The 26,036-nt window shown below is 40.0% G+C and overlaps 1 protein-coding gene and 1 long non-coding RNA gene across 2 annotated transcripts in view; one reads left to right on the top strand and one right to left on the bottom strand.

The window, feature by feature from the left end:
• Positions 1-354: 354 nt before the first annotated feature.
• The window catches only part of LOC130369619 (uncharacterized), a 107,991-nt gene continuing 82,309 nt past the window's right edge, over positions 355-26,036 (bottom strand). The window contains exon 6 of the long non-coding RNA XR_008892841.1: positions 355-478. This is a non-coding gene — a long non-coding RNA (uncharacterized LOC130369619). The remainder of the gene's footprint in view (positions 479-26,036) is intronic.
• The window catches only part of LOC130369618 (interferon regulatory factor 1-like), a 68,692-nt gene continuing 65,268 nt past the window's right edge, over positions 22,613-26,036 (top strand). The window contains exon 1 of the mRNA XM_056575057.1: positions 22,613-22,630. The gene's annotated coding sequence lies outside the window, so the exon portion shown is untranslated. The remainder of the gene's footprint in view (positions 22,631-26,036) is intronic.

Here is a 26,036-nt window from a genome sequence, read left to right as displayed (position 1 = left end):
ATGTGTGGGGTTCCCCGTATTTTTATTCTCAGCCAGATTCCAACCAAGCAGCAACAGCCTGATATTACCAGGGTGGCCAAGGGCCATTATTACTGGCCCTCCCCAGTCTAAATAACACCAGCCTGTTACCACCAAGGCCCAGGAGCACCAGTTTTGACGCTCTGGGCCTGTTGGTACCAACTCCTCCCAGTACCATTGTGGTGGTGGGTACCAGGGTAATAATTGGGGGTTAGTGCTAGCTGTTTTTGAGGCTAAATCTAAGCCCCAGCTTAGTTATGGACTCCGTCTATAAGACGGCTTCCACTACTAAGCTTGTGAAGTAAATAAAAAAATAAAAAAACAAGTTTAAAAAACATTTTATTTAAAAAAGTACTCCCCCCACAAGCCCTTGTTAACCATTTTATTAATATTAAATAAAAAAAACGCTGGTCATCGACGTAGTCCAAAAAATCCAAAGCAGTCCTCTGCAAACATGGATCTGAAATGAGAACACAAAAAAATAACCCCCAAAAAATGAGTTAGTACATTTAGTGGGATTAAAGTGGTAAATGTAATATATATATTGCACTTTTTTTTCCACAACTGCGAGGAGGTAGTGTTCTTAAGAGGAGAGGAGGTAGTGTTCTTAAGTCAAGTCATTTATTGGTTTTTGCTTATGTGTGCTAAACAAAAAGGGTATTCTAAAGTAATTTATAGTTTTTTTGCTAATGTGAGCCAAATGTATCAACCCCCTGTGATAATACGATAAATATGTCACACATAAGCTAAACTAAAGCAAAAAAAAATGCCTGCAGAACTCGCTTACCAAATCCAACAATGATAAATGCCCCCCACAGTGTGTGCACTGACACTTAATGTACATTTGCTGGACCAGAATAGGGGGCACAATATTTACCTTGCCCTAGGTGCTTGCAACCCATTTAAAGTGTACATTCATCAGGGCGGGGAACTGTTGGCCTAGCACATGTTGGCTTATGAGTATATTTACAGGACCAGGGGCACCTGTCTATTGCCAGACTCCCTGCACCTGTACAGTAGTGAGTGCCAATGCATTGCCACTTACATCACTTTCACTGGGCAAGGTGAGGAATGCAATAGTTGCCTTGTAAATGCATTCCACATTGCAGAGCATCACATGCCCTCTTAATTTACCTGGGCTGTGCCAGGGCAGGCTAGATACACTTGCAGATCATTGTCAGATTTTGTACCAAAGCCATTGCCCCAGTAGCCCTCTCCGTGCTATGCCACTGAGTGATAGATAGGTGTATCCTGAGAAGGCCAAAAAACCTTTGCTTGTACTTCAGCTTTTTTTTTGTCATGGAAAGAAGGTTGTGGTTAGAAAATAGGAGAGGGAAGTAAATAAAGTCAGAAACTTGAAAAACTGAGCAGAGCTGTTAGATGACTATATAAAATAAATTCCTATCTTCATGTTTACTAGAATACGTATGTTGTAAAAGGTCTCTGGAGGTGGATAAAGATAGAAACTGGAAAACAGTTGAGGAAATTGAGTTGTCAATAGGGATGTTAAATGGGTTATCCAGCAAAACGTATCCCCTATCCAAAGGGTAAGTGTCTGATCGCGGGTGTTCCCAGCAGTGGGATCTCTTAAACAGGACCCTGGCTCTCTGAGAAGAGGACATGCTGCAGATGGCAGGCACTCCATTCATTCTCTATGGGAGCACCGAAGAGAACCGAGTACTGTACCACAGAAATGGAGCATGTGCTGTTGGCAGTATGCTCTACTTTTAGACAGCCGGGGCCCTGTTCAGGAGATCGTGGGGGGATCATACTGGTTGGACCCCCATGATCAGACACATAGGGGATAAGTTGTCTTTCACTGGAAGAAAACAAGAAGGTTGCAGCAACACTCTAGATTTGATAACAAAAGTAAAATGAAGGCTCTTAGCGCACAATTTGATCAAAACACCCCACCACATCCACATGGAGGTTTTTAAATTGATAGTGGATCCTGCATTCAACCAGTTAGAGACTTTACACCCAGAAAAGGTGAGTAGAGTGAGCGTATGAGGGTCTATTCACATGGCAGAATTTCCACTTCCACAAGCAATTCCGCCTCAAATTAAAGCCCATAGACTTAAATAGGATTCTGCACTCCCATTCACACTTCTGAATTTCCGCTTGCGGAAATTCAGAAGTGTGAATGGGAGTGCAGAATATAGTGTTGCTGCAACCTCCTTTTTGTGTATTTTGATAGACATAAAATGAGCTCTTACACAGCTCTGTAGATTGCAAAATATTATCAAATTTTGTATTGTATGGTGACCCCCAAAATTAAAAGAAAAGATGGATATATTAAAGAAAAACAAAAAATAGGGCCCTATTACTGCTTACAAAATCTACCAGAAATTCCTTCCATGATCAAAAGCGACCTGAAAAATAAACTGTATTTCAATCCTTAGTACAACTATTTCCTTTTAAAAGAAACTTGCTAGGGTTCACCACTAGATGGCATTATATTTCCTTTAATCTATCATTTTTACTAAAAGTCAGGTGATTTAGAAAATATGGCAAAGCTTTTTTTTTGTTTTAATTCACATACACTTTGGCTACAACTATTTAGCTGGGAGACTACATGGTCTGTGATGATGGTGATAGTTATTCTTGCACATGTTTATGTAGTGTTACAATTTCACTTCACTACTAGAAGCAGGAGGATACAGTGGGTCTGGTATGTTTTGACTATGGAAGGAAGCCATACACACCTGCGGAAACTACTTGAGTTTGGTCATAAAATACAGTATGTCAGAGTAAACTCTAGATAACCAGAACTGCTTTACTTACCCAATAGTGTTTCCCAGGACATATGGCTTATTCTTAGATCTGTGAAGGGGTCTGACCCTTGGTGACTCTGGGTACCTCCCACCATTCAGGTTCCCTTTCTTGTAGCTTTGCATCTTTAGTAGTGGCAAAGGTTACAGCTCTGCCCTATTCGCAGGAATCAGATGAAGTTGAAGCATATTGTAATAAGTACAGATCTGTGCCTGGTAAACAATAAAGGGCATGTGGTGTTTGCTAGGAATGTCCAGGCATGCTGGGAGATGTAGTTTTGCAACAGCTGGAGGAGCACTTGGAAAAACAATGGCCATTCATTTTAAAGTCCTGGAAAATGCCTTTTAACTATCAGCCCTATGACAATTATGTGTGATATCCAAGTACGGGATATAGTCCCGTACAGTACATAGGCCATGTCAGTTTGAGTCCCTCTGTGTCCTAGGGGCTCTCCTGCAGTGTCTCCCCCATAGTAATGTATCTAATGTAAAGTGTTATGTATTAAGGACCTTTAAAGACCTTTGAGTAGTCACATGATAATTCACATGATGTGTTTGTTACCCAGAGAGCACCAGCTAACCAGGTGACCTGCAGCTTCTGGCTCAGCCCCCCCTTTATAAGAGGGGCAGCCATTACAATCTCTCTCTTCCAGCTCACCTCCTGCTGAGGAACAGGAAAGACCAGACGTCTCAGAGCCAGTGTCCAGCATATCTGGAGGCCTCAAGCCACCTACAGCCACATGCCAGTAAGTAAAGTCTATGTCTGCTGTCACTACCTACAGTCCAGTCAAGTCTATTTTAGTATTCTTGGCTGAACTAAAGTCCATCAAAGTCACTACAGGTCCCAGCAAGATGCAAGGTCCTTCTGTGTTACTGGCCACCTTTCTGGGATCCTGGCCTAGCTGCAAAGACTATTTCCATCTGTCTACCTCAGTAAAGCTACCGTTAACCCTAACCTGGTCTTGGACTATTATTGCCCTGCCTAACATTGAAATAGCGGTACTACCGCTCGGGTGGTTACCGGGAAAACCACGCCCTGGCGTTACGAACATTTAGGGGTTAATTACACCTTGCCCCTGGGCTACAACATCTGCCCCATCCACAACACCTTCACACCCGAGACACCCCATGGCTTTGCCACATATGGATGTGGTGTTCCAGCACCAAAGGCTGTCCTGTGGCTTTGGACTGCTTCGGGGAGACCTGTAGCACAGATGTTGGCCCAACTGAGGGACTTAAAACTATATTAATTATGTTTCAGCACTTTGCCAAGAGTTAATATATTTTTTGTAATAATTTTGCCATGTTATTTTTATGTATGTTATTTATATATGTACCTTTAACCCCTTAAGTTTTTCAGTTTTTGCACTTTCGTTTTTTCCTCCTCACCTTTTAAAAATCATAACCCTTTGAATTTCGCACCTACAGACTCTGAAGATGGCTTGTTTTTGCGCCACCAATTCTACTTTGTGCAACAAAATTGTAAAAAAAAAAAAAAAAGGCCATTTGGTAAATTTTGGGGGCTTCCGTTTCTACGCCGTGCATTTTTTGGTAAGAATGACACCTTCTCTTTATTCTGTAGGTCCATATACATAGTTACATAGTTAGTACGGTCGAAAAAAGACATATGTCCATCAAGTTTAACCAGGGAATTAAGGGGTAGGGGTGTGGCGCGATATTGGGGAAGGGATGGGATTTTATATTTCTTCATAAGCATTAATGTTATTTTGTTCCAGGAATGTATCTAATCCTGTTTTAAAGCTGTTAATTGTTCCTTATGTGACCAGTTCCTGAGGTAGACCGTTCCATAAATTCACAGTTCTCATGGTAAAGAAGGCGTGTCGCCCCTTGAGACTAAACTTTTTCTTCTCCAGACGGAGGGAGTGCCCCCTCGTCCTTTGGGGGGGTTTAACCTGGAACAGTTTTTCTCCATATTTTTTGTATGGGCCATTTATATACTTATATACGTTTATCATATCCCCCCTCAAACGTCTCTTCTCAAGACTAAACAATTGTAACTCCTTTAATCGCTCCTCATAGCTAAGATGTTCCATGCCCCATATTAGTTTAGTCGCACGTCTCTGCACCCTTTCCAACTCCGCAGTGTCCCTTTTATGGACAGGTGCCCAAAACTGAACAGCATATTCCAGGTGAGGCCGTACCAATGCTTTATAAAGGGGGAGTATTATGTCCCTGTCCCTTGAGTCCATGCCTCTTTTGATACATGACAATATCCTGCCGGCTTTGGAAGCAGCAGCCTGACATTGCATGCTATTCTGTAGTCTGTGATCTACAAGTACACCCAGATCCTTCTCTACCAGTGACTCTGCCAGTTTAATCCCCTCCTAAGACATACGACGCATGCAGGTTATTAGTACCCAGATGCATAACTTTACATTTATCCACATTGAACCTCATTTGCCAAGTGGATGCCCAGACACCTAGTCTATCCAAGTCATCTTGTAACTTATGCACATCCTCTATAGACTGTACTGTGCTACAAAGCTTGGTGTCATCTGCAAAGATAGAAACAGAGCTGTTAATACCATCCTCTATATCATTGATAAATAAATTAAACAACAGCGGGCCCAGTACTGAACCTTGGGGTACACCACTAATAACCGGGGACCAATCAGAGTACGAATCATTGACCACCACTCTCTGGGTACGATCCATGAGCCAGTGTTCAATCCAGTTACAAACTAAAATTTCCAAACCCAAAGACCTTAACTTACCTGTCAGACGTCTGTGAGGGACAGTATCAAATGCTTTAGCAAAATCCAGAAACACTATATCCACAGCCATTCCTCTGTCAAGGCTTCTACTCACCTCTTCATAAAAGCAAATTAGATTGGTTTGACAACTTCTATCCTTAGTAAACCCATGCTGGCTATCACTTATAATACTATTATCCCCTATGTATTCCTGTATGTAATCCCTTATAAGTCCTTCAAACAATTTACCCACAATGCACGTTAAACTTACCGGTCTATAGTTTCCTGGGGAAGACCTAGAGCCTTTTTGAAGATTGGCACCACATTCGCCTTGCGTCAGTCCCTTGGCACAATACCAGACACCAGAGAATCTCTAAATATCATGAACAGGGGTACAGATATTACTGAACTTACCTCTCTAAGAACTCTTGGGTGCAATCCATCTAGCCCTGGAGATTTGCTTACATTTATATCACTTAACTTACCTTGTACCATCTCTACATTAAGCCAGTTCAGTACATTACATGATGTGTTACCAGCACTGACCTGGCCAATGTCATCTCCTTTTTCCATAGTGTATACAGAACTAAAGAACCCATTCAGTAGCTCCGCCTTCTCTTGATCGCCCGTGACAACCTCCCCATTATCATTATTAAGGGGTCCTACATGCTCTGTCCTTGTTTTTTTTGCATTTATATATCTAAAAAAATATTTAGGATTAGTTTTGCTTTCTTTGGCCACCTGTCTCTCATTTTGAATTTTTGCTGTTTTTATTACATTTTTACAGATTTTATTAAGCTCTTTGTACTGTTTAAATGTTATCGCTGACCCATCAGATTTGTATTTTTTGAAGGCAATTTTTTTGTTGTTTATTGCTCTTTTAACATCATTTGTCAGCCATGTAGGATTTAGTTTTAATCGTTTATATTTGTTCCCCTTTGGTATATATTTAGCTGTATAGTTATTTAGAGTTGATTTAAAGATGTCCCATTTACCTTCTGTATCAGTATTTGACAACACCTCCCCCCAGTCTATGTCCTGTAGTGCAGCTCTCAGCCCAGGGAAATTTGCCTTTTTAACCCCTTAAGGACACAGCCCATTTTCACCTCTAGGACGCAGCCCTTTTTTCACCTCTAGGACGCAGCCATCTGACCACTGTCACTTTAAACATTAATAACTCTGGAATGCTTTTACTTATCAATCTGATTCCGAGATTGTTTTTTCGTGACATATTCTACTTTAACATAGTGGTAAATTTTTGTGGTAACTTGCATCCTTTCTTGGTGAAAAATCCCCAAATTTGATGAAAAAATTGAAAATTTAGCATTTTTCTAACTTTGAAGCTCTCTGTTTGTAAGGAAAATGGATATTCCAAATATTATTTTTTTTGGATTCACATATACAATATGTCTACTTTATATTTTCATCATAAAATTGACATGTTTTTACTTTTGGAAGACACCAGAGGGCTTCAAAGTTCAGCAGCAATTTTACAATTTTTCACAAAATTTTCAAACTCGCTATTTTTCATGGACCAGTTCAGGTTTGAAGTGGATTTGAAGGGTCTTCATATTAGAAATACCCCATAAATGACCCCATTACAAAAACTGCACCCCCCAAAGTATTCAAAATGACATTCAGTAAGTGTTTTAACCCTTTAGGTGTTTCACAGGAAAAGCAGCAAAGTGAAGGAGAAAATTCAAAATCTTCATTTTTTACACTTGCATGTTCTTGTAGACCCAATTTTTGAATTTTTACAAGGGGTAAAAGGATTAAATTTATATTTGAATTTGTAGCCCAATTTCTCTCGAGTAAGCACATACCTCATATGTCTATGTAAATTGTTCGGCGGGCGCAGTAGAGGGCTCAGAAGCGAAGGAGCGACAAGGGGATTTTGGAGAGTACGTTTTTCTGAAATGGTTTTTTGGGGGCATGTTGCATTTAGGAAGCCCCTATGGTGCCAAAACAGCAAATAAAAAAAACATGGCATACCATTTTGGAAACTAGACCCCTTGAGGAACGTAAAAAGGAATTAAGTGAGCCTTAATACCTCACAGGTGTTTCATGACTTTTGCATATGTAAAAAAAAAATAATAATTTTTCACTAAAATGTGTGTTTCCCCCCAAATTTCACATTTTTGCAAGGGTTAATAGCAGAAAATACCCCCCAAAATTTGTAACCCCATCTCTTCTGAGTATGGAGGTACCCCATAAGTTGACCTGAAGTGCATTACGGGCGAACTACAATGCTCAGAAGAGAAGGAGTCATATTTGGCTTTTTGAGAGCAAATTTTGCTCGGGGGGCATGTCGCATTTAGGAAGCCCCTATGGTGCCAGGACAGCAAAAAAAAAACGACATGGCATACCATTTTGGAAACTAGACTCCTTGAGGAACGTAACAAGGGATAAAGTGAACCTTAATACCCCACAGGTGTTTCACGACTTTTGCATATGTAAAAAAAATAATTTTTTTTTACCAAAAATGCTTGGTTTAGCAAAAATTTAACATTTTTAGAAAAGGTAATAGCAGAAAATACCCCCCAACATTTGAAGCCCAATTTCTCCCGATTCAGAAGACACCCAATATGGGGATGAAAAGTGCTCTGCTGGCGCACTACAGGTCTCAGAAGAGAAGGAGTCACATTTGGCTTTTTGGAAGCAAATTTTGCTCTGGGGGCATGCCGCATTTAGGAAGCACCTATGGTGCCAGGACAGAAAAAAAAAAAACACATGGCATACCATTTTGGAAACTAGACCCCTTGGGGAACGTAACAAGGGGTAAAGTGAACTTTAATACCCCACAGGTGTTTCACGACTTTTGCATATGTAAAAAAAAAAAAATTTTTTTTACACTAAAATGCTTCTTTTCCCCCAAATTTTACATTTTTACAAGGGATAAAAGCAGAAAATACCCCCCCAAAATTTGTAACCCCATCTCTTCTGAGTATGGAAATACCCAATAAGTGGACGTGAAGTGCACTGGGGGCGAACTACAATGCTCAGAAGAGAAGGAGCATCATTGAGCTTTTGGAGAGAGAATTTGGCCATGTGCATTTCCAAAGCCCCCCGTGGTGCCAGAACAGTGGACCCCCCACATGTGACCCCATTTTTAAAACTACACCCCTCACGGAAGGTAATAAGGGGTGCAGGGAGAATTTACACCCCACTGGCATTTGACGGATCTTTGGAACAGTGGGCTGTGTAAATTAAAAATTTTATTTTTCATTTTCACAGACCCCTGTTTCAAAGATCTGTCAGACACCTGTGGGGCGTAAATGCTCACTGTACCCCTTGTTACATTCCGTGAGGGGTGTAGTTTCCAAAATGGGGTCATATGTGGGTATTTATTGTTTTGCACTTATGTCAGAACCGCTGTAAAATCAGCCACCCCTGTGCAAATCACCAATTTAGACCTCAAATTTACATGGTGCACTCTCCCTTCTGAGCCTTGTTGTGCGTCCCCAGAACACTTTGCGCCCACATATGGGATATCTCTGTCCTCAGGAGAAAATGCGTTACAAATTTTGGAGGCTTTTTTTCTTTTACCGCTTGTGAAATTTTAAAGTATGGGGCAACACCAGTATGTTAGTGTACAAAAATTTTTTTTTTTTACACTAACATGCTGGTGTAGACCCCAACTTTACCTTTTCATAAGGGGTAAAAGGAGAAAAAGCCCCCCAAAATTTGTTAGGCAATTTCTCCCGAGTACGGCGATACCCCATATGTGGCCCTAAACTGTTGCCCTGAAATACGACAGGGCTCCAAAGTGAGAGCGCCATGCGCATTTGAGGCCTGAATTAGGGATTTGCATAGGGGTGGACATAGGGATATTATACGCCAGTAATTCCCAAACAGGGTGCCTCCAGCTGTTGCAAAACTCCCAGCATGCTTGGACAGTCAACGGCTGTCCGGCAACACTGGGAGTTGTTGTTTTGCAACAGCTGGAGGCTCCATTTTGGAAACAGTGGCGTACCAGACGTTTTTCATTTTTATTGGGGAGGGGGGCTGTGTAGGGGTATGTGTATATGTAGTGTTTTTTTCCTTTTTTTTATTTTGTGTTAGAGTAGTGTAGTGTTTTTAGGGTACAGTCACACGGGCAGGGGATTACAGCGAGTTTCCCGCTTGCTGCATCGCAAACTTGCAGCCTGATACTCACTGTAAGCCCCCTGCCCATGTGAATGTACCCTGTACATTCACAGGGGGGGGGGGGGGACCTTCAGCTGTTGCAAAACTACAACTCCCAGCATGCACAGTTTATCAGTGCATGCTGGTAGTTATAGTTTTGCAACAGCTGGAGGCACACGGGTTGGGAAACACTGAGTTAGGAAACAGACAAAGTTTCCCAACCAGTGTGCCTCCAGTTGTTGCAAAACCACAACTCTCAGCGTTCTCAGGCATGCTGGAAGTAGTAGTTCGGCAACATCTTTAGAGCCAGATGTTGCTGAACTACAACTCCCAGCATGCTTGGAGTTGTAGTTTTGCAATATTTGGAGGACTACAGTTTGCAGACCACTAATACAGTGGTGCCAAATCTGTGCCCTTCCAGATGTTGCAAAACTACAACTCCCAGTATGCCAAAACTGTCCAGGCATGCTGGGAGTTGTAGTTCTGCAACATCTGAAGGGCCAGATGTTACAGAACTACAACTCCCAGCATGCCTGGACAGTAAGGGCATGCTGAGGATGTGTAGTTTTGCAACATCTGGAAGGGCACAGTGGTCTCCAAACTGGGAGTTGTAGTTTACAGGGTTCCGGGTCTTCAGGGACGAGGTAAGTACCGGGGCTGGTCCCCAGCACTCCCCCGTCGCGTCCTCCGGGGCCGGGCAGGACGGGAGGAAGTAACCGCCCCCCCCCCCCCTGCGATTGGCAGGTTAGTTAACCGACGGATCGCAGGGGATCGGAGGAGGTGGCAGGCTTGCCACCTCGCTCCTAGTCTTCAGCATGGTCCTGGCTGTCTGTGACAGCCGGGATCATGCGAAATTACCAGGCGATCGGGTCCCAGAGACCCGATCAGCTCGGTATCGCCGCAGATCGCAAAGGCGATTTCCCTTGCAATTTGAGGCGATCGCCGACATGGGGGGCCTACATGGCCCCCCTCAGCGTTTGCCCTGGATGCCTGCTGAAGGATTTCAGCAGGCATCCAGTTCCGATCTCTGCCCGGCGAGCGGCAGAGACCGGAAATACAACAGGACATTCTCTAACGTCCTTGGGCATTAAAGCCCAGGTAGTGGGGACGTTAGAGAACATCCTATGTCCTTAAGTGGTTAACATACTGGTAAATTTTCATCGTTACTTGCATCCTTTCTTGGTGAAAAATCCCAAAATGTTATGAAAATTGTGAACATTTTGCATTTTTCTAACTTAGAAACTTTCTGCTTGTAAAGAAAATGGATATTCCACATAAATTATATATAGAATCACAAATACAATATGTCTACTTTATGTTGGCATCATAAAGTTGACATGTTTTTACTTTTTGAAGACATTAGAGGGCTTCAAAGTTCAGCAGAAATTTTCAAAATTTTCACAAAAAATTCAAAATCTGAATTTTTCAGGGACCAGTTAAGTTTGAAGTGGATTTGAGGGGCTTTTTTTGTGAGAAATACCCCATAAATGATGCCATTATAGAAAGTGAACCACCCAAAGTATTCAAAATGACATTCAGAAAGTTTGTTAACCCTTTAGGTGTTTCACAGGAATAGCAGCAAAGTGAAGGAGAAAATTCAAAATCTTAATTTTTTTTACACTCGCATGTTCTTGTAGAGACATTTTTTTAAATTTTTACAAGGGGTAAAAGGAGAGAAATCCCCCCAAAATGTGTAGCCCAATTTCTCTCGAGTAAGGAAATACCTCATATGTGGATGTTAAGTGTTCTGTGGGTGCACTAGAGGGCTCAGAAGGGAAGGAGCGACAATGGGATTTTGGAGAGGGAATTTTGCTGAAATGGTTTTTGGGGGGCATGTTGCATTTAGGAAGCCCCTATGGTGCAAGAACAGCAGAAAAAAAAACATGGCATACTATTTTGGAAACGACACCCCTCAAGGAACGTAACACTGAGTACAGTGAGCCTTTTCGTTAAAGTCAGATGTGTAGATGGAAATGTTTTTATTTTTCACTAAAATGCAGTTTTTCACCAAATTTTACATTTTTACAAGGGGTAATAGGAGAAAATGCCCCCATAATTTGTAACCCCATCTCTTCTGAGTATGGAAATACCCCATATGTGGATGTAAAGTGGTCTGCAGGCGCACTACAATGCTCAGAAGAGGAGCGCCATTGAGCTTTTGGATAGAGAATTTGTTTGGAATGGAAGATGGGGGCAATGTGCGTTTACAAAGCCCCCATGGTGCCAGAACAGTGGACCCCCCACACATGTGACCCCATTTTGGAAACTACACCCCTCGCAGAATTTAATAAGGGGTGCAGTGAGTATTTACACCCCACTGGCGTTTGACAGATCTTTGGAACAGTGGGCTGTGCAAATGAAAAATTAAATTTTTCATTTTCATGGCCACTGTTCCAAAAATCTGTCAGACACCTGTGGGGCGTAAATGCTCACTGTACCCCTAATTACATTCTGTGAGGGGTGTAGTTTCCAAAATGGGGTCATATGTGTGTGGGGGGGGGGGTCCATTGTTCTGGCACTATGTGGCCTTCAATTCTGGTCATATTTTCTCTCCAAAAGCCCAATGGCGCTCCTTCTCTTCTGAGCATTGTAGTGCGCCAGCAGAGCACTATACATATGGGGTATTAATATACTCAGAAGAAATGGGGTTACAAATTTTGGGGGGCTTTTTCCCTATTTTCCCTTGTGAAAATGAAAAATTTTGTTTTTTTTCCCCATTTTCCCATTCAAATTTAACGAAAATTTTCAAACACCTGTGGGGTGTTAAGGCTCACTATACCCCTTCTTACGTTCCATGAGGGGTGTAGTTTCCAAAATGGGGTCACATGTGGGTATTTATTTTTTTGCATTTATGTCAGAACCACTGTAAAATCAGCCACCCCTGTGCAAATCCTAAATTTAGGCCTCAAATGTACATAGTGCGTTCTCACTCCTGAGCCTTGTTGTGCACCCGCAGAGCATTTTACGCCCACATCTGGGGTATTTTCGTACTCAGGAGAAATTGCGTTACAAATTTTGGGGGTCTTTTTTCCTTTTACCTCTTGTGAAAATGAAAAGTATGGGGCAACACCAGCATGTTAGTGTAAAAAATAATAAGTGTAGACCCCAACTTTACCTTTCATAATGGGTAAAAGGAGAAAAAGCCCCCCAAAATCTGTTAGGCAATTTCTCCCGAGTACGGAAATACCCCATATGTGGCCTTGAAATACGACAGGGCTCCGAAGTAAGAGAGCACATGTGCATTTGAGGCCTATATTAGGGATCTGCATAGGGATGGACTCAGATTCAAGAGTTACACTTGCCTCCGTGTTACATTCTTATACTGATCAAATTTCATTTGACACAGTCACCATTGGAGAGGAATAAATTACTCAGGTTACGTCAAATTAAGTAAACAATCATACATTTATTTTAGGATTATAGACAAATATGGCAAACAGAACAAACTAGTAAATCTTATGTAAATAACAGTTCTTGCTTAAGTATTACAATAATAACAGTAGGAAGTGTAGGCATGTTCTTAGAACAATCTCACCAACTGAGGGTTGTGTGGGCTGGATCCATCATGGAAAGTTCATCTAAGATGGCTTCCTCCTTTATCAGACTGGTCTGGCTCCGCCTCCTTCCTCTTAGCTTGGCTTGGCTTACTTCAATGGTCTTGCTTCATCCTTAGTGCTTCCTTAATGATGCCTCCATAATGAATGATGCCTTAATGATGCTTCCATAATGATGATGCTTCCATAACGATGCTTTAATGATGCTGCAGTCTTCTTAAATACCGTACTTATGGGTGTGTTCTTTACATATGTGGGCGTGGTTATACTAAGCCTGATATCCATAAATATTCTTATCTCTATATATCTCCTCCTAGTGGGTTGATTTGAGTATATCTTTAACTTAAGGGTGTATACATTATGTCATGCTTAACTTACATACTTACATTACTACCTTCCTAGAATAGTATAGTTAGGCATACCTCAGCAATTCTATCTATAGTATTCAGCTATAGCTTAACTTTACTAAAGGTCATAGCATCCATTTTAGGTTTTGACTCTTGTCAGCCATCTTGTATACCCTTGCATACGTTATATTGTATATTAATCATTTTAACACTCCGATACCAAAATTACCCTATGGCAGTGTTTCCCAAACAGGGTGCCTCCAGCTGTTGCAAAACTCCCAGGATGCCTGGACAGTCAATGGCTGTCCGGCAATACTGGGAGTTGTTGTTTTGCGGAGGTTCATAGCAAGTTTCCCGCTGGGAGATTGAGCTGCAGCACTGGTTAGGTAACAAACTCGGTGTTTTGCAACCAGTGTGCCTCAAAATACAGTTTTTCAATATACAATTACCATATATAGTATTAGTAACCAAATCCTTACTTTGTAGTCATTTTATGAATAAATTAGACAATCCCCTTTAAATTAGTATATATCATCTTAGAATATCAATTTTAAGTAAATTAATCCATTCATGGTATACATTGGTATTATTATCATTATTCTAATAAGTCTATGTCATAGTATATCATGATATGTAACAAATCATGTCATACTAGTCCATACAATAATACATTATTATTTTCCCATATTGTGTTATATTATATTATGTTATGGTGTGTTGTGGTATATTGTAATTTATTTTTCATAAAAAAAAGATTTTTAACCAATACCTAAATCTAATCTAAATATTTGTCTTCTTGGGTCTTGGAAAAAATCAAAATATAGAAGATCAATGTAGCTTTTGACTCAGTCCATAACACAGTCCATAAAAAAAAATCCTTGAAATGAAAAACCTTTTGAAAAACAATAGTCATTGTTCATTGATTTATTTTTACCAATAATAACAAATTTTCTTTCTTTGCTCCAATTCTATGATCATCTTTTTCTCAGTTGGTTCCTTGAATTTTACTGTAACAGGAAACATTCTTTTTAGTCCTGGACAGCCAAGGGTTAGCATCACTTGATAAGTCACTTCCTCGAAGACTCTGCATCAGCACTGCAAAGGTTAACTTTAACTCTTTCATTTCTTTGATGGGACAACAGCTGGTGATAAGAAAACAGTCCTTTTTCAAATAACTTTTTTCTTCACCTTTTGGCTCCTGGACTTATGTTTTAGCCCAATTTGTAGAAATACATTTTTTTAGCTCCTTTGCTTGAGACAGAAGCTGATGGTCAAATACCTCACTCTGTAACTTGACTCAGTGAATTCCACTCAGGCCGTAATCTCTGCTTTTCTGTAGAACTAGAAGTCCCAGCAAGTCCTCTTTATATTCCTTTAATACAGGTAAACCTTAGCATTGGTTACCTCTGGACTTCAGACTCCTATTCATCTGTAGGCATAAAGTCTTTTTCCTGAAACACAGTTCATCATATCCTTGATCCTCACAGCAAGTGAAATCCTTTCCCCATGGGAGTATTGTAAAATAATTTCAACAGAGAAGCTCTTTGAAAACAATCTGTAGTCAGTCCCAGCAATGATGCTCATCAGCTGTTCTTGTCCATCAATTGTCCAGCAAATATCCTTTGGAAAAATAGACAATTAAAAAATAACAGATAGTCCAAAAACTTATCTTTTTCTTCATCTGTTTAACTTGGATATCCCACTTGATTTTGGAAATATCAAAAATAATCAAAAACAAAAACTTCTTTTTCCCTAAACTATACCCAAAATATTGGTAACTTTTTCTAAAATATCTTAATTACAATATACCACATCATTTCATATCATATATACCTTATAATTTTAAATATTAAATAATTATTAAAAAAAACATTATTATTATTATGACACATATGCTAAACATTATACTATGACTATTCATAATATTATTATTGTTATTATACTATTATATTAACCATATCTGACTGCGAATTCTAAATATCTTAAAACAATACAATAGTATAATAGTAAACAAGTCTTAACTCATAAGTTATTCTCATATGTCATGTAAATCTAAGCATACTCATAACATTCTTATTTTTATTTCACATTAATAATTACTTAAATATAACCTTAAACTTTATTAATTAATTACCCATGTATTCCACCATGTTATTCATTATATAAAATTGACACTTTTAAAATAATCTTTATTACCCAATTTTTTTATTATCCCACATAACACCATAAAATGTGTATAAAACCTTATATTGTTGTGTGTATTTAACTTTTTTTGTACCTTTTTAGAAGTTATAGTGATGTATTATATCACTTTCCCAATACCAGACTTTGTCTTAACAGCTGTCACTCGCCCCATTCAGCTTATGAGAGCTGAAGCACTCTGTGATTTTTGTTGTTGGGAACACCACAATATATTTCAAAGTGTAGGATTACTGTTTGTAAGAGAGAGAGATGGAATTTCCCTCTTCCTTGTTACTGTGTTTTGTAATACCATTTAATATTATAGTAACGGACTCCATTAACCCCTTAATGACGCAGGACGTATATTTACGTCCTGCGCCGGCTCCCGCGATATGAAGCGGGATCGCGCCGCGATCCCGCATCATATCGCGTCGGTCCCGGCGCTAATCAACGGCCGGGACCCGCGGCCAATACCACACATCGCCGATCGCGGCGATGTGCGGTATTAACCCTTTAGAAGCGGCGGTCAAAGCTGACCGCCGCTTCTAAAGTGAAACTGAAAGTATCCCAGCTGCTCAGTCGGGCTGTTCGGGACCGCCGCGGTGAAATCGCGGCGTCCCGAACAGCTGATCGGACACCGGGAGGGCTCTTACCTGCCTCCTCGGTGTCCGATCGACGAATGACTGCTCCGTGCCCGAGATCCAGGCAGGAGCAGTCAAGCGCCGATAATGCTGATCACAGGCGTGTTAATACACGCCTGGGATCAGGATGAGAGATCAGTGTGTGCAGTGTTATAGGTCCCTATGGGACCTATAACACTGCAAAAAAAAAGTAACAAAAAAAGTGTTAATAAAGGTCATTTAACCCCTTCCCTAATAAAAGTTTGAATCACCCCCCTTTTCCCATAAAAAAAATAAAACAGTGTAAAAAAATAAACATATGTGGTATCGCCGCGTGCGTAAATGTCCGAACTATAAAAATATATCATTAATTAAGCCGTACGGTCAATGGCGTACGCGCGAAAAAATTCAAAAGTCCAAAAAAGCGTATTTTGGTAACTTTTTATAACATTAAAAAATGAATAAAAAGTGATCAAAAAGTCAGATCAAAACAAAAATCATACCAATAAAAACTTCAGATCACAGCGCAAAAAATTAGTCCTCATACCGCCCCATACGTGGAAAAATAAAAAAGTTATAGGGGTCAGAAGATTACATTTTTAAACGTATAAATTTTCCTGCATGTAGTTAGGATTTTTTCCAGAAGTGCGACAAAATCAAACCTATATAAGTAGGGTATCATTTTAATCGTATGGACCTACAGAATAATGATAAGGTGTAATTTTTACCGAAATATGCACTGCGTAGAAACGGAAGCCCCCAAAATTTACAAAATGGCGATTTTTTTTCGATTTTGTCGCACAATGATTTTTTTTCCGTTTCGCCGTGAATTTTTGGGTAAAATGACTAATGTCACTGCAAAGTAGAATTGGCGACGCAAAAAATAAGCCATAATATGGATTTTTAGGTGGAAAATTGAAAGGGTTATGATTTTTAAAAGGTAAGGAGGAAAAAACGAAAGTGCAAAAACGGAAAAACCCTGAGTCCTTAAGGGGTTAAAATGAATAAAATAATTCCCCACATTTTTACCTATGTCAATTACATGAAGATTTACTTGTGTAAACATTTATACAACACAAGACTTTCACAAACACACATACCATATATGAATTTGTGTATATGCTTGAATTAATTCCCATATGAATATTCATGTATCCTGAACATGTAAAACAAAGAACAATTAATAATGGAACCTACATTATGTCAGTGTGTAATTACCTTAAAATTTCTTCATATGAAAATAACCATAATGTAACCTAAACTTTCTTAAAAATAACTAGAATAAAATAAAATACAATACCCCTAGAACCTTTAATCACCATAATATTTGAAATCATTTGATTCACCAATTTCTTCATATTAACATAGAAATATATGTATTTTCATGTCAATATGTAATTATCTCTATAATTTGATATAGAATGAAATATTGTGCACTCATATCTTATTCCATATAAGACCAATCATTATTAACCCTTTATCTTTTGGATTTCAAACATTATTTTATATTTCTTAGAACATAGCATCATCCAATCACTTCACTATATTCTCCATACTCAGCACATTTATTCACTCACTGAATACACCTTTTCATACATTTAATAATTTGAATTTGGTACCATTAAAATATACAATTTATATGAAGTACTTCCCAAGAATTCAATTAATTAATATATGTATTAACTCAATTAATTAATTCAAGACATGTCTTTGAAAATATCCAAAAAGGCCTTATCTTTTCAATACTTTTAACTCACTTTTTACAAACACTGCGGTGTCATCACTCACATCACACTCTGGTTTCAGTCTTCCAAAGACACATTTCTTAATTTACTTAACCATACCTATGGTCACACATGGTCCCTGTCAATCACAGATACATGCATACATTGCAACAAATGCTCGTACCCAAGGTTTCACATGCCCGTGCCCATTTTGTCTTTCATTTACACACATATGCAGTTACAATGGCGACAGAAACATGGACTCAAGGTTACTTAAATGGAGGAGACAGAGAAGAAGCATGCTTACTTTACAGAGCAAAATGGATAACTTTATTCTTCATGCTTTTTAAACATATACAAGATGCAATTATATGTAAGTACATATAATACATTATTTAAACTCCATTAGCTAATGTTAGTCACAAAACTTATAGCTAATCTGCTCTTGTCCTGCATCTTTGTTAACCATATCCTTGGGACAAAATAACTTTGATTTGTTTTCCCAATTTTTACTTCTACTAAGAGATAAAAGCAGATATCATTAGTTACATATTCCATTATCATTGCAGAGTAATAACAATAACAGTGGTCTCCAGATTATGACACTACAGCTGTTTCAAAGAAACATGATCTTTCTCTATCTTATCAATAATGTATATGCATACAAACATATCACTAGTACTATACATCTATATATTTAAATAGCTATACACACATATATATGTATACACATCCAATCTGTCTTTCTCCATAGAATATATATATCTCTACTCTTTACCATAAAAAAATGTAGCAAAGAGTAAAAACATATAATATTAATTAATCTCTCATTACCATATAACATAACCAACATTTTTTTACATAATTTTGCCAAAATCCATTAGACTAGCCAAAAATCATTTACCATATAAGGCTGGGTCCACACTACGTTTTGTCCCATACGGGAGCGCATACGGCAGGAGGGAGCTAAAACCTTGCGCTCCCGTATGTGACCGTATGCGCTCCCATATGTCATTCACTTCAATGAGCCGACCGGAGTGAAACGTTCGGTCCGGTCGGCTCATTTTTGCGCCGTATGCGCTTTTACAACCGGACCTAAAACCGTGGTTGACCACGGTTTTAGGTCCGGTTGTAAAAGCGCATACGGCGCAAAAATGAGCCGACCGGACCGAACGTTTCACTCCGGTCGGCTCATTGAAATGAATGACATACGGGAGCGCATACGGTAACATACGGGAGCGCGAGCTTTTAGCTCCCCCCTGCCGTATGCGCTCCCGTATGGGACAAAACGTAGTGTGGACCCAGCCTAATCTATACTTAAGATTATTTCAAATCTTTTTATCCAATTGCTATTTTTGGTTTAATAATTTCTTTCATAAGAAAATCAGTAAACAATCCCATTAACCCTTTAATTTCTCTATGCTCTACTTTCTGTAGTAATTTCCCATATGTGCTTTTGAAACTGTCATTCAAAGACCTTGTTAAAGCTGGGATGTCACTTTCCTCTACAGTTGTCTTAGCTTCACTACCAACAGCTGTGTTTTGATTGGACAGTGCAGAGTGAATTCCTTCAATCTCGCCTGCTAACACTTTTACTGGATTACTTTCAAAATTAATTGTTTCATTATAGGATTTAACATTTCTATGTAGTAATCTCCTCCGCTGTTCATAGATTGCATCCTGATTTTTGTAACTCTTTTTAGACAATGTTGGGGTTACAATTCCTTTGGATATAGGTTTACTCAGATTATGTGTTGAACTCTTCTGGAGCTGTGGACTTTCTGTCATGTGATCTCTCTCAGTGTTATGTGTCTCTTCTGAGCTACCATTTTCTCCCTTGGCTTGTGTCTCACTTGCCTGATGTCTGACACTGGTTCTGGCTTTGTCTGCCTATTGTTCTCCTGTATGTTGGACTTTTTACAAGTGTGCCTAGCCATGTTGTTTTGTGATATTTTAGAAGCCTGACAATTCTTATCTTTTTGTTGCTTCCTGGCTACATCAATTAGTTTAGCGACTTCGATTAACGAATTTTTCTTTGACGCTATTGCTAATTACTTTATCCACAAAAGGAAACTTTTTAATAAATGTACTTATCATAATCTGATTTTTATCAATTGATGTGTTTTTTCCCATGACTACCTTGAACATTCGTTCAAAACTTTTCATGTACTCAAAAGCACATTGTTTTTTTCCGATTTGATAGGAAGTTAACATATCTATGCTTGGAATGTCCTTGTTGACACCTGTACAGAGCATTGTCAGCCTGTCAACATCATCACATTCCAACCATTCTTCTCCCTGTACATTGTGATGTAACTCTATAATTCTCCAAATATCTACAGGAATATATAATCGGAAAGTGTTATTGATTTGAGACTTGGTTAAACCAAACTTGGCTACGTGTACCTCAAAAACTTCTAAACTTCTCGCTACATGAAATTTCTTATTAAATGTAGGGATTTCTTTTTTAAGTTTACTCAAATAATGTAATTCTGTTAACAAATGCATTGACCTGTCACTTTGACAGATGTCAGCAGCTGACTCCCTTAAGTCTTCACTACACTGAGTAGTAAACATTGCTTGTGACTCTGTATCCAAATCAGATATCAACACATTTTGACTCTGACTTGTTACGTCACCATTACATTGTATAGCCATATCTCGTTTGGATACAATTCTATCACTTGTATCAGAACCATGTATTAAAACTTGATTATGGAAAACTTGTGATAGATGTACCAGATTTGCTAGCTTACATTTCTCTTTATTTACAAATAGTTTACCATCTATTTCCTTATTCTTAGTTTCATATTCTGTTACTAATTTAAACCATAACTGTGTTAAGTCTACTTTAGATACATCTAACTTAAAACTAGACATGTCTGAAACCTGCATTTTACATTTGTCTACCATAATATAGAGTAATTAAAACAATACTCACACGATAGCCTCTTGTCTCTCAGTCTGCTTTGCTGAAACATCCTTTAGCAAGTTCCCGCAGCTGAATTCTTTTCCTGGCCTTCTCCAATGGTCGTCAGATTCTTAGGGTCTCGTCTTTCTGGAAGCTTGTCATCCGTACGCGTCTCTCCCCCTGTACAAGCTGAACAAAGACGAATGGCTGGCGTCGCCAAAATGTTACATTCTTATACTGGTCAAATTTCATTTGACACAGTCACCATTGGAGAGGAATAAATTACTCAGGTTACGTCAAATTAAGTAAACAATCATACATTTATTTTAGGCTCATAGACAAATATGGCAAACAGAACAAACTAGTAAATCTTATGTAAATAACAGTTCTTGCTTAAGTATTACAATAATAACAGTAGGAAGTGTAGGCATGATCTTAGAACAATCTCACCAACTGAGGGTTGTGTGGGCTGGATCCATCATGGAAAGTTCATCTAAGATGGCTTCCTCCTTCATCAGACTGGTCTGGCTCCGCCTCCTTCCTCTTAGCTTGGCTTGGCTTACTTCAATGGTCTTGCTTCATCCTTAGTGCTTCCTTAATGATGCCTCCATAATGAATGATGCCTTAATGATGCTTCCATAATGATGATGCTTCCATAACGATGCTTTAATGATGCTGCAGTCTTCTTAAATATCGTACTTATGGGTGTGTTCTTTACATATGTGGGCGTGGTTATACTAAGCCTGATATCCATAAATATTCTTATCTCTATATATCTCCTCCTAGTGGGTTGATTTGAGTATATCTTTAACTTAAGGGTGTATACATTATGTCATGCTTAACTTACATACTGATTGGACATTACTACCTTCCTAGAATAGTATAGTTAGGCATACCTCAGCAATTCTATCTCTAATATTCAGCTATAGCTTAACTTTACTAAAGGTCATAGCATCCATTTTAGGTTTTGACTCTTGTCAGCCATCTTGTATACCCTTGCATACGTAATATTGTATATTAATCATTTTAACACTCCGATACCAAAATTACCCTATGGCAGTGTTTCCCAAACAGGGTGCCTCCAGCTGTTGCAAAACTCCCAGGATGCCTGGACAGTCAATGGCTGTCCGGCAATACTGGGAGTTGTTGTTTTGCGGAGGTTCACAGCAAGTTTCCCGCTAGGAGATTGAGCTGCAGCACTGGTTAGGTAACAAACTCGGTGTTTTGCAACCAGTGTGCCTTCAGCTGTTGCAAAACTACAACTCTCAGCATGCACTTACAGCCGAAGGGCATGCTGGGACTTGTAGTTATGCAACAGCTGGAGGCACACTACTGCAACTCCCAGCATGCCCTTTGGCTGTCTGTACATGCTGGGGGTTGTAGTTATACAACAGCTGGAGACACAAAAACGTGCTTCCAGCTGCTGCATAACTACAATCCCCAGCATGCATAAACTACCAAAGGGCATGCTGGCAGTTGTAGTTGTGCCTTCTGTTGTTGCATAACAACAACTCCCAGCATGCCCTTGTGTGCATGCTGGGAGTTGTTGCTTAGCAACAGCAGGAGGCCAGCCTTACCTCCTGCTGTTGCGCAGTGAAGATCCGCCTGCCGTTGCCACTGCTGGGGCCCCGACCCCGCCACCGATGACGGGGGCCCCAGCCTCAGGTGAGGGCTCCCGGCACCAGCTCTTGCCCTTCAGAACAGGGGCGGAGCGGGTGCTGTTAGGGACACCGACACAGCAGGCGTCCTGATTCAGAACGATTGTGAGGTGGCACCAGTGCCACCTCACGCCTGCTGCCAAAGGATGACAGGTGCCATCTCGGACGGCACCGATCATCCTTTTTTTCTGGGTCACTGGGACCCGATTGACCCGGAATTGCCGCAAATCGCTGATCTGGTCTCAGGACCCCCCAGGCGTTGTCACGAGATGCCCGCTGAATGATTTCAGCAGGCATCCCGGTCCAGTCCCTGCCTGGTGAGCCGCATGGACAGGCAATACTCAGGGCGTAGAGGTATGCCCTGAGTCCTTAAGGATCGGGGATGCAGGGCATATGCATACGCCCTGCGTCCGCAAGAGGTTTGGGGAAGTCACTTCCTCCCAGCACTTAAAGGGGTACTCCGTTGGAAATTTTTTTATTTTTATTTTTTTAAATAAACTGGTGCCAGAAAGTTAAATAGATTTGTAAATTACTTCTATTAAAAATCTTAATCCTTCCAGTACTTATAAGCGACTGTATAATACAGAGGTTCATTTATTTTTTTATTTATTTTCTGTCTGTCCACGGTGCTCTCTGCTGACCACCAGTTGATTAAAAAATATATATATGTTTTTTCACCGGAGTACCCCTTTAATGGTGCAGCTATATACTGGGAGGGAGCAACGCCACAACACCAGAGTGTCTGCAGAATATACCAGGCCAGGCACATGAATGATGGAGGAGGCACTATGCTAATTTTTCCCCATTTCATATCCAATCTTCCCATTTTATGTTCGTTCAATGAACATGAAATGGGGGGGGGGGGGGGGCTATATGATTTGGTTATTATATCACAATCGCAATATTTTATCCCATAATCGCAATCACATATTTTCCCAAAATCGTGCAGCCCTAGCGCGGATATACAAAGTCCCATTGACTTCAATGGGATGTTTCCTGATCCTGCCTCCTCAAGACTTAACATGTTAACCCTTCAGGCATAATTTGGATTAGTGCCAGAAAATACTATGTGTGAACATGGTTCAGGAAGTGACATTGAAGTAAAATCTGATTCCAGACGGAATTTATGTTGAATTAGAAGCAGAATGGGGGAGATTTATCAAAGCCTGTGTAGAGGAAAAGTTGCCCAGTTTCCCATAGCAACCAATTAGATCGCTTCTTTAATTTTTAAAAGGGCCTCTGCAAATTAAAGAGGAGATCTGATTGGTTGCTACAGGCAACTGGACAACTTTTCCTCTGCACAGGTTTTGACAAATCTCCCCCTATTTGTGTCAAAATCAGCATTGATTCTGCCTGAAGGTCCTGCAGTGGGTGAGGGAGCCCCCATATAGAGCCCACTAGGGTTGCCACTTGGCCGGTATTCTACCAGCACAGCTAATATTTTGGCCACCCTGCTGGTATTTTTATTTTAAAAAATATTAAAAATACCAGCAATGCAATGGTCGGTATTTATCCAACCAATTTTCCAACTCCCGGAATGTTGCACCATATGCTATACCAGTGTTTCCCAACCAGATTGCCTCCAGCTGTTGCAAAACTACAACTCCCAGTATGCCCGGACAGCCGTTGGCTGTACGGGCATGCTGGAAGTTGTAGTTTTGCAACAGCTGGAGGCACCCCTGGTTGGGAAACAATGACCTATACTATATACTAGTATATAATCCAACATTCTGGGAGTTGTAGTTTTCATTTGGAGCAGCTGCTGAGCCACAGGCTGTATCAGGGCATGCTGGGAGTTGTAGTTAGTAACTAACTGCAACTCCCGAATTTAACCCCTGAAGGACTCAGGGTTTTTCCGTTTTTGCACTTTCGTTTTTTCCTCCTTACCTTTTAAAAATCATAACCCTTTCAATTTTCCACCTAAAAATCCATGTTATGGCTTATTTTTTGCGTCGCCAATTCTACTTTGCAGTGACATTAGTCATTTTACCCAAAAATGCACGGCGAAACGGAAAAAAAAATCATTGTGCGACAAAATCGAAAAAAAAAAAACATTTTGTAACTTTTGGGGGCTTCCGTTTCTACGCAGTGCATATTTCGGTAAAAATTACACCTTATCATTATTCTGTAGGTCCATACGGTTAAAATGATACCCTACTTATATAGGTTTGATTTTGTCGCACTTCTGGAAAAAATCATAACTACATGCAGGAAAATTTTTACGTTTAAAAATGTCATCTTCTGACCCCTATAACTTTTTTTTTTTTCCACGTACAGGGCGGTATGAGGACTCATTTTTTGCGCCGTGATCTGAAGTTTTTATTGGTATGATTTTTGTTTTGATATGACTTTTTGATCACTTTTTATTCATTTTTTAATGTTATAAAAAGTTACCAAAATACGCTTTTTTGGACTTTGGAATTTTTTTGCGCGTACGCCATTGACCGTACGGCTTAATTAATGATATATTTTTATAGTTCGGACATTTACGCACGCGGCGATACCACATATGTTTATTTTTTTTTTTTTTTACACTGTTTTATTTTTTTTATGGGAAAAGGGGGGTGATTCAAACTTTTATTAGGGAAGGGGTTAAATGACCTTTATTAACACTTTTTTTTTACTTTTTTTTTTGCAGTGTTATAGGTCCCATAGGGACCTATAACACTGCACACACTGATCTCCTATGCTGATCACTGGCGTGTATTAACACGCCTGTGATCAGCATTATCGGCGCTTGACTGCTCCTGCCTGGATCTCAGGCACGGAGCAGTCATTCGTCGATCGGACACGAGGAGGCAGGTAAGAGCCCTCCCGGTGTCCGATCAGCTGTTCGGGACGCCGCGATTTCACCGCGGCGGTCCCGAACAGCCCGACTGAGCAGCCGGGATACTTTCAGTTTCACTTTAGAAGCGGCGGTCAGCTTTGACCGCCGCTTCTAAAGGGTTAATACCGCACATTGCCGCGATTGGCGATGTGTGGTATTAGCCGCGGGTCCCGGCCGTTGATTAGCGCCGGGACCCACGCGATATGATGCGGGATCGCGGCGCGATCCCGCTTCATATCGCGGGAGCCGGCGCAGGACGTAAATATACGTCCTGCGTCGTTAAGGGGTTAATAAAAAAAAATAAAAAATAAACGATCAAAAAGTCAAATAGAAACAAAGATGGTACTGTTAAAAACTACAGTTTGGGGCGCAAATAAATGAGCCCTCATACAGGCCCTGTATAAGGAGAAATATAAAAGTTATAGGGGTCAGAATAGGGAAGAATTCTCCCCCCCCCCCCCCCCCCCAGCATATGTGTATCATGTGATGTCACGCATATATAATTAATTATGCCAATTAGCATGGCTGGTATTTTTTTTTCTTTGCAAGAAACATGGCAACCACAGATCAGTGTTTCTCAACCATG

This window comes from Hyla sarda, chromosome 4, assembly GCF_029499605.1.
Source record: "Hyla sarda isolate aHylSar1 chromosome 4, aHylSar1.hap1, whole genome shotgun sequence".
In the NCBI taxonomy this organism is placed as follows: Eukaryota; Metazoa; Chordata; class Amphibia; order Anura; family Hylidae; genus Hyla; species Hyla sarda.
This window is presented reverse-complemented; position numbering and strand designations above follow the sequence as displayed.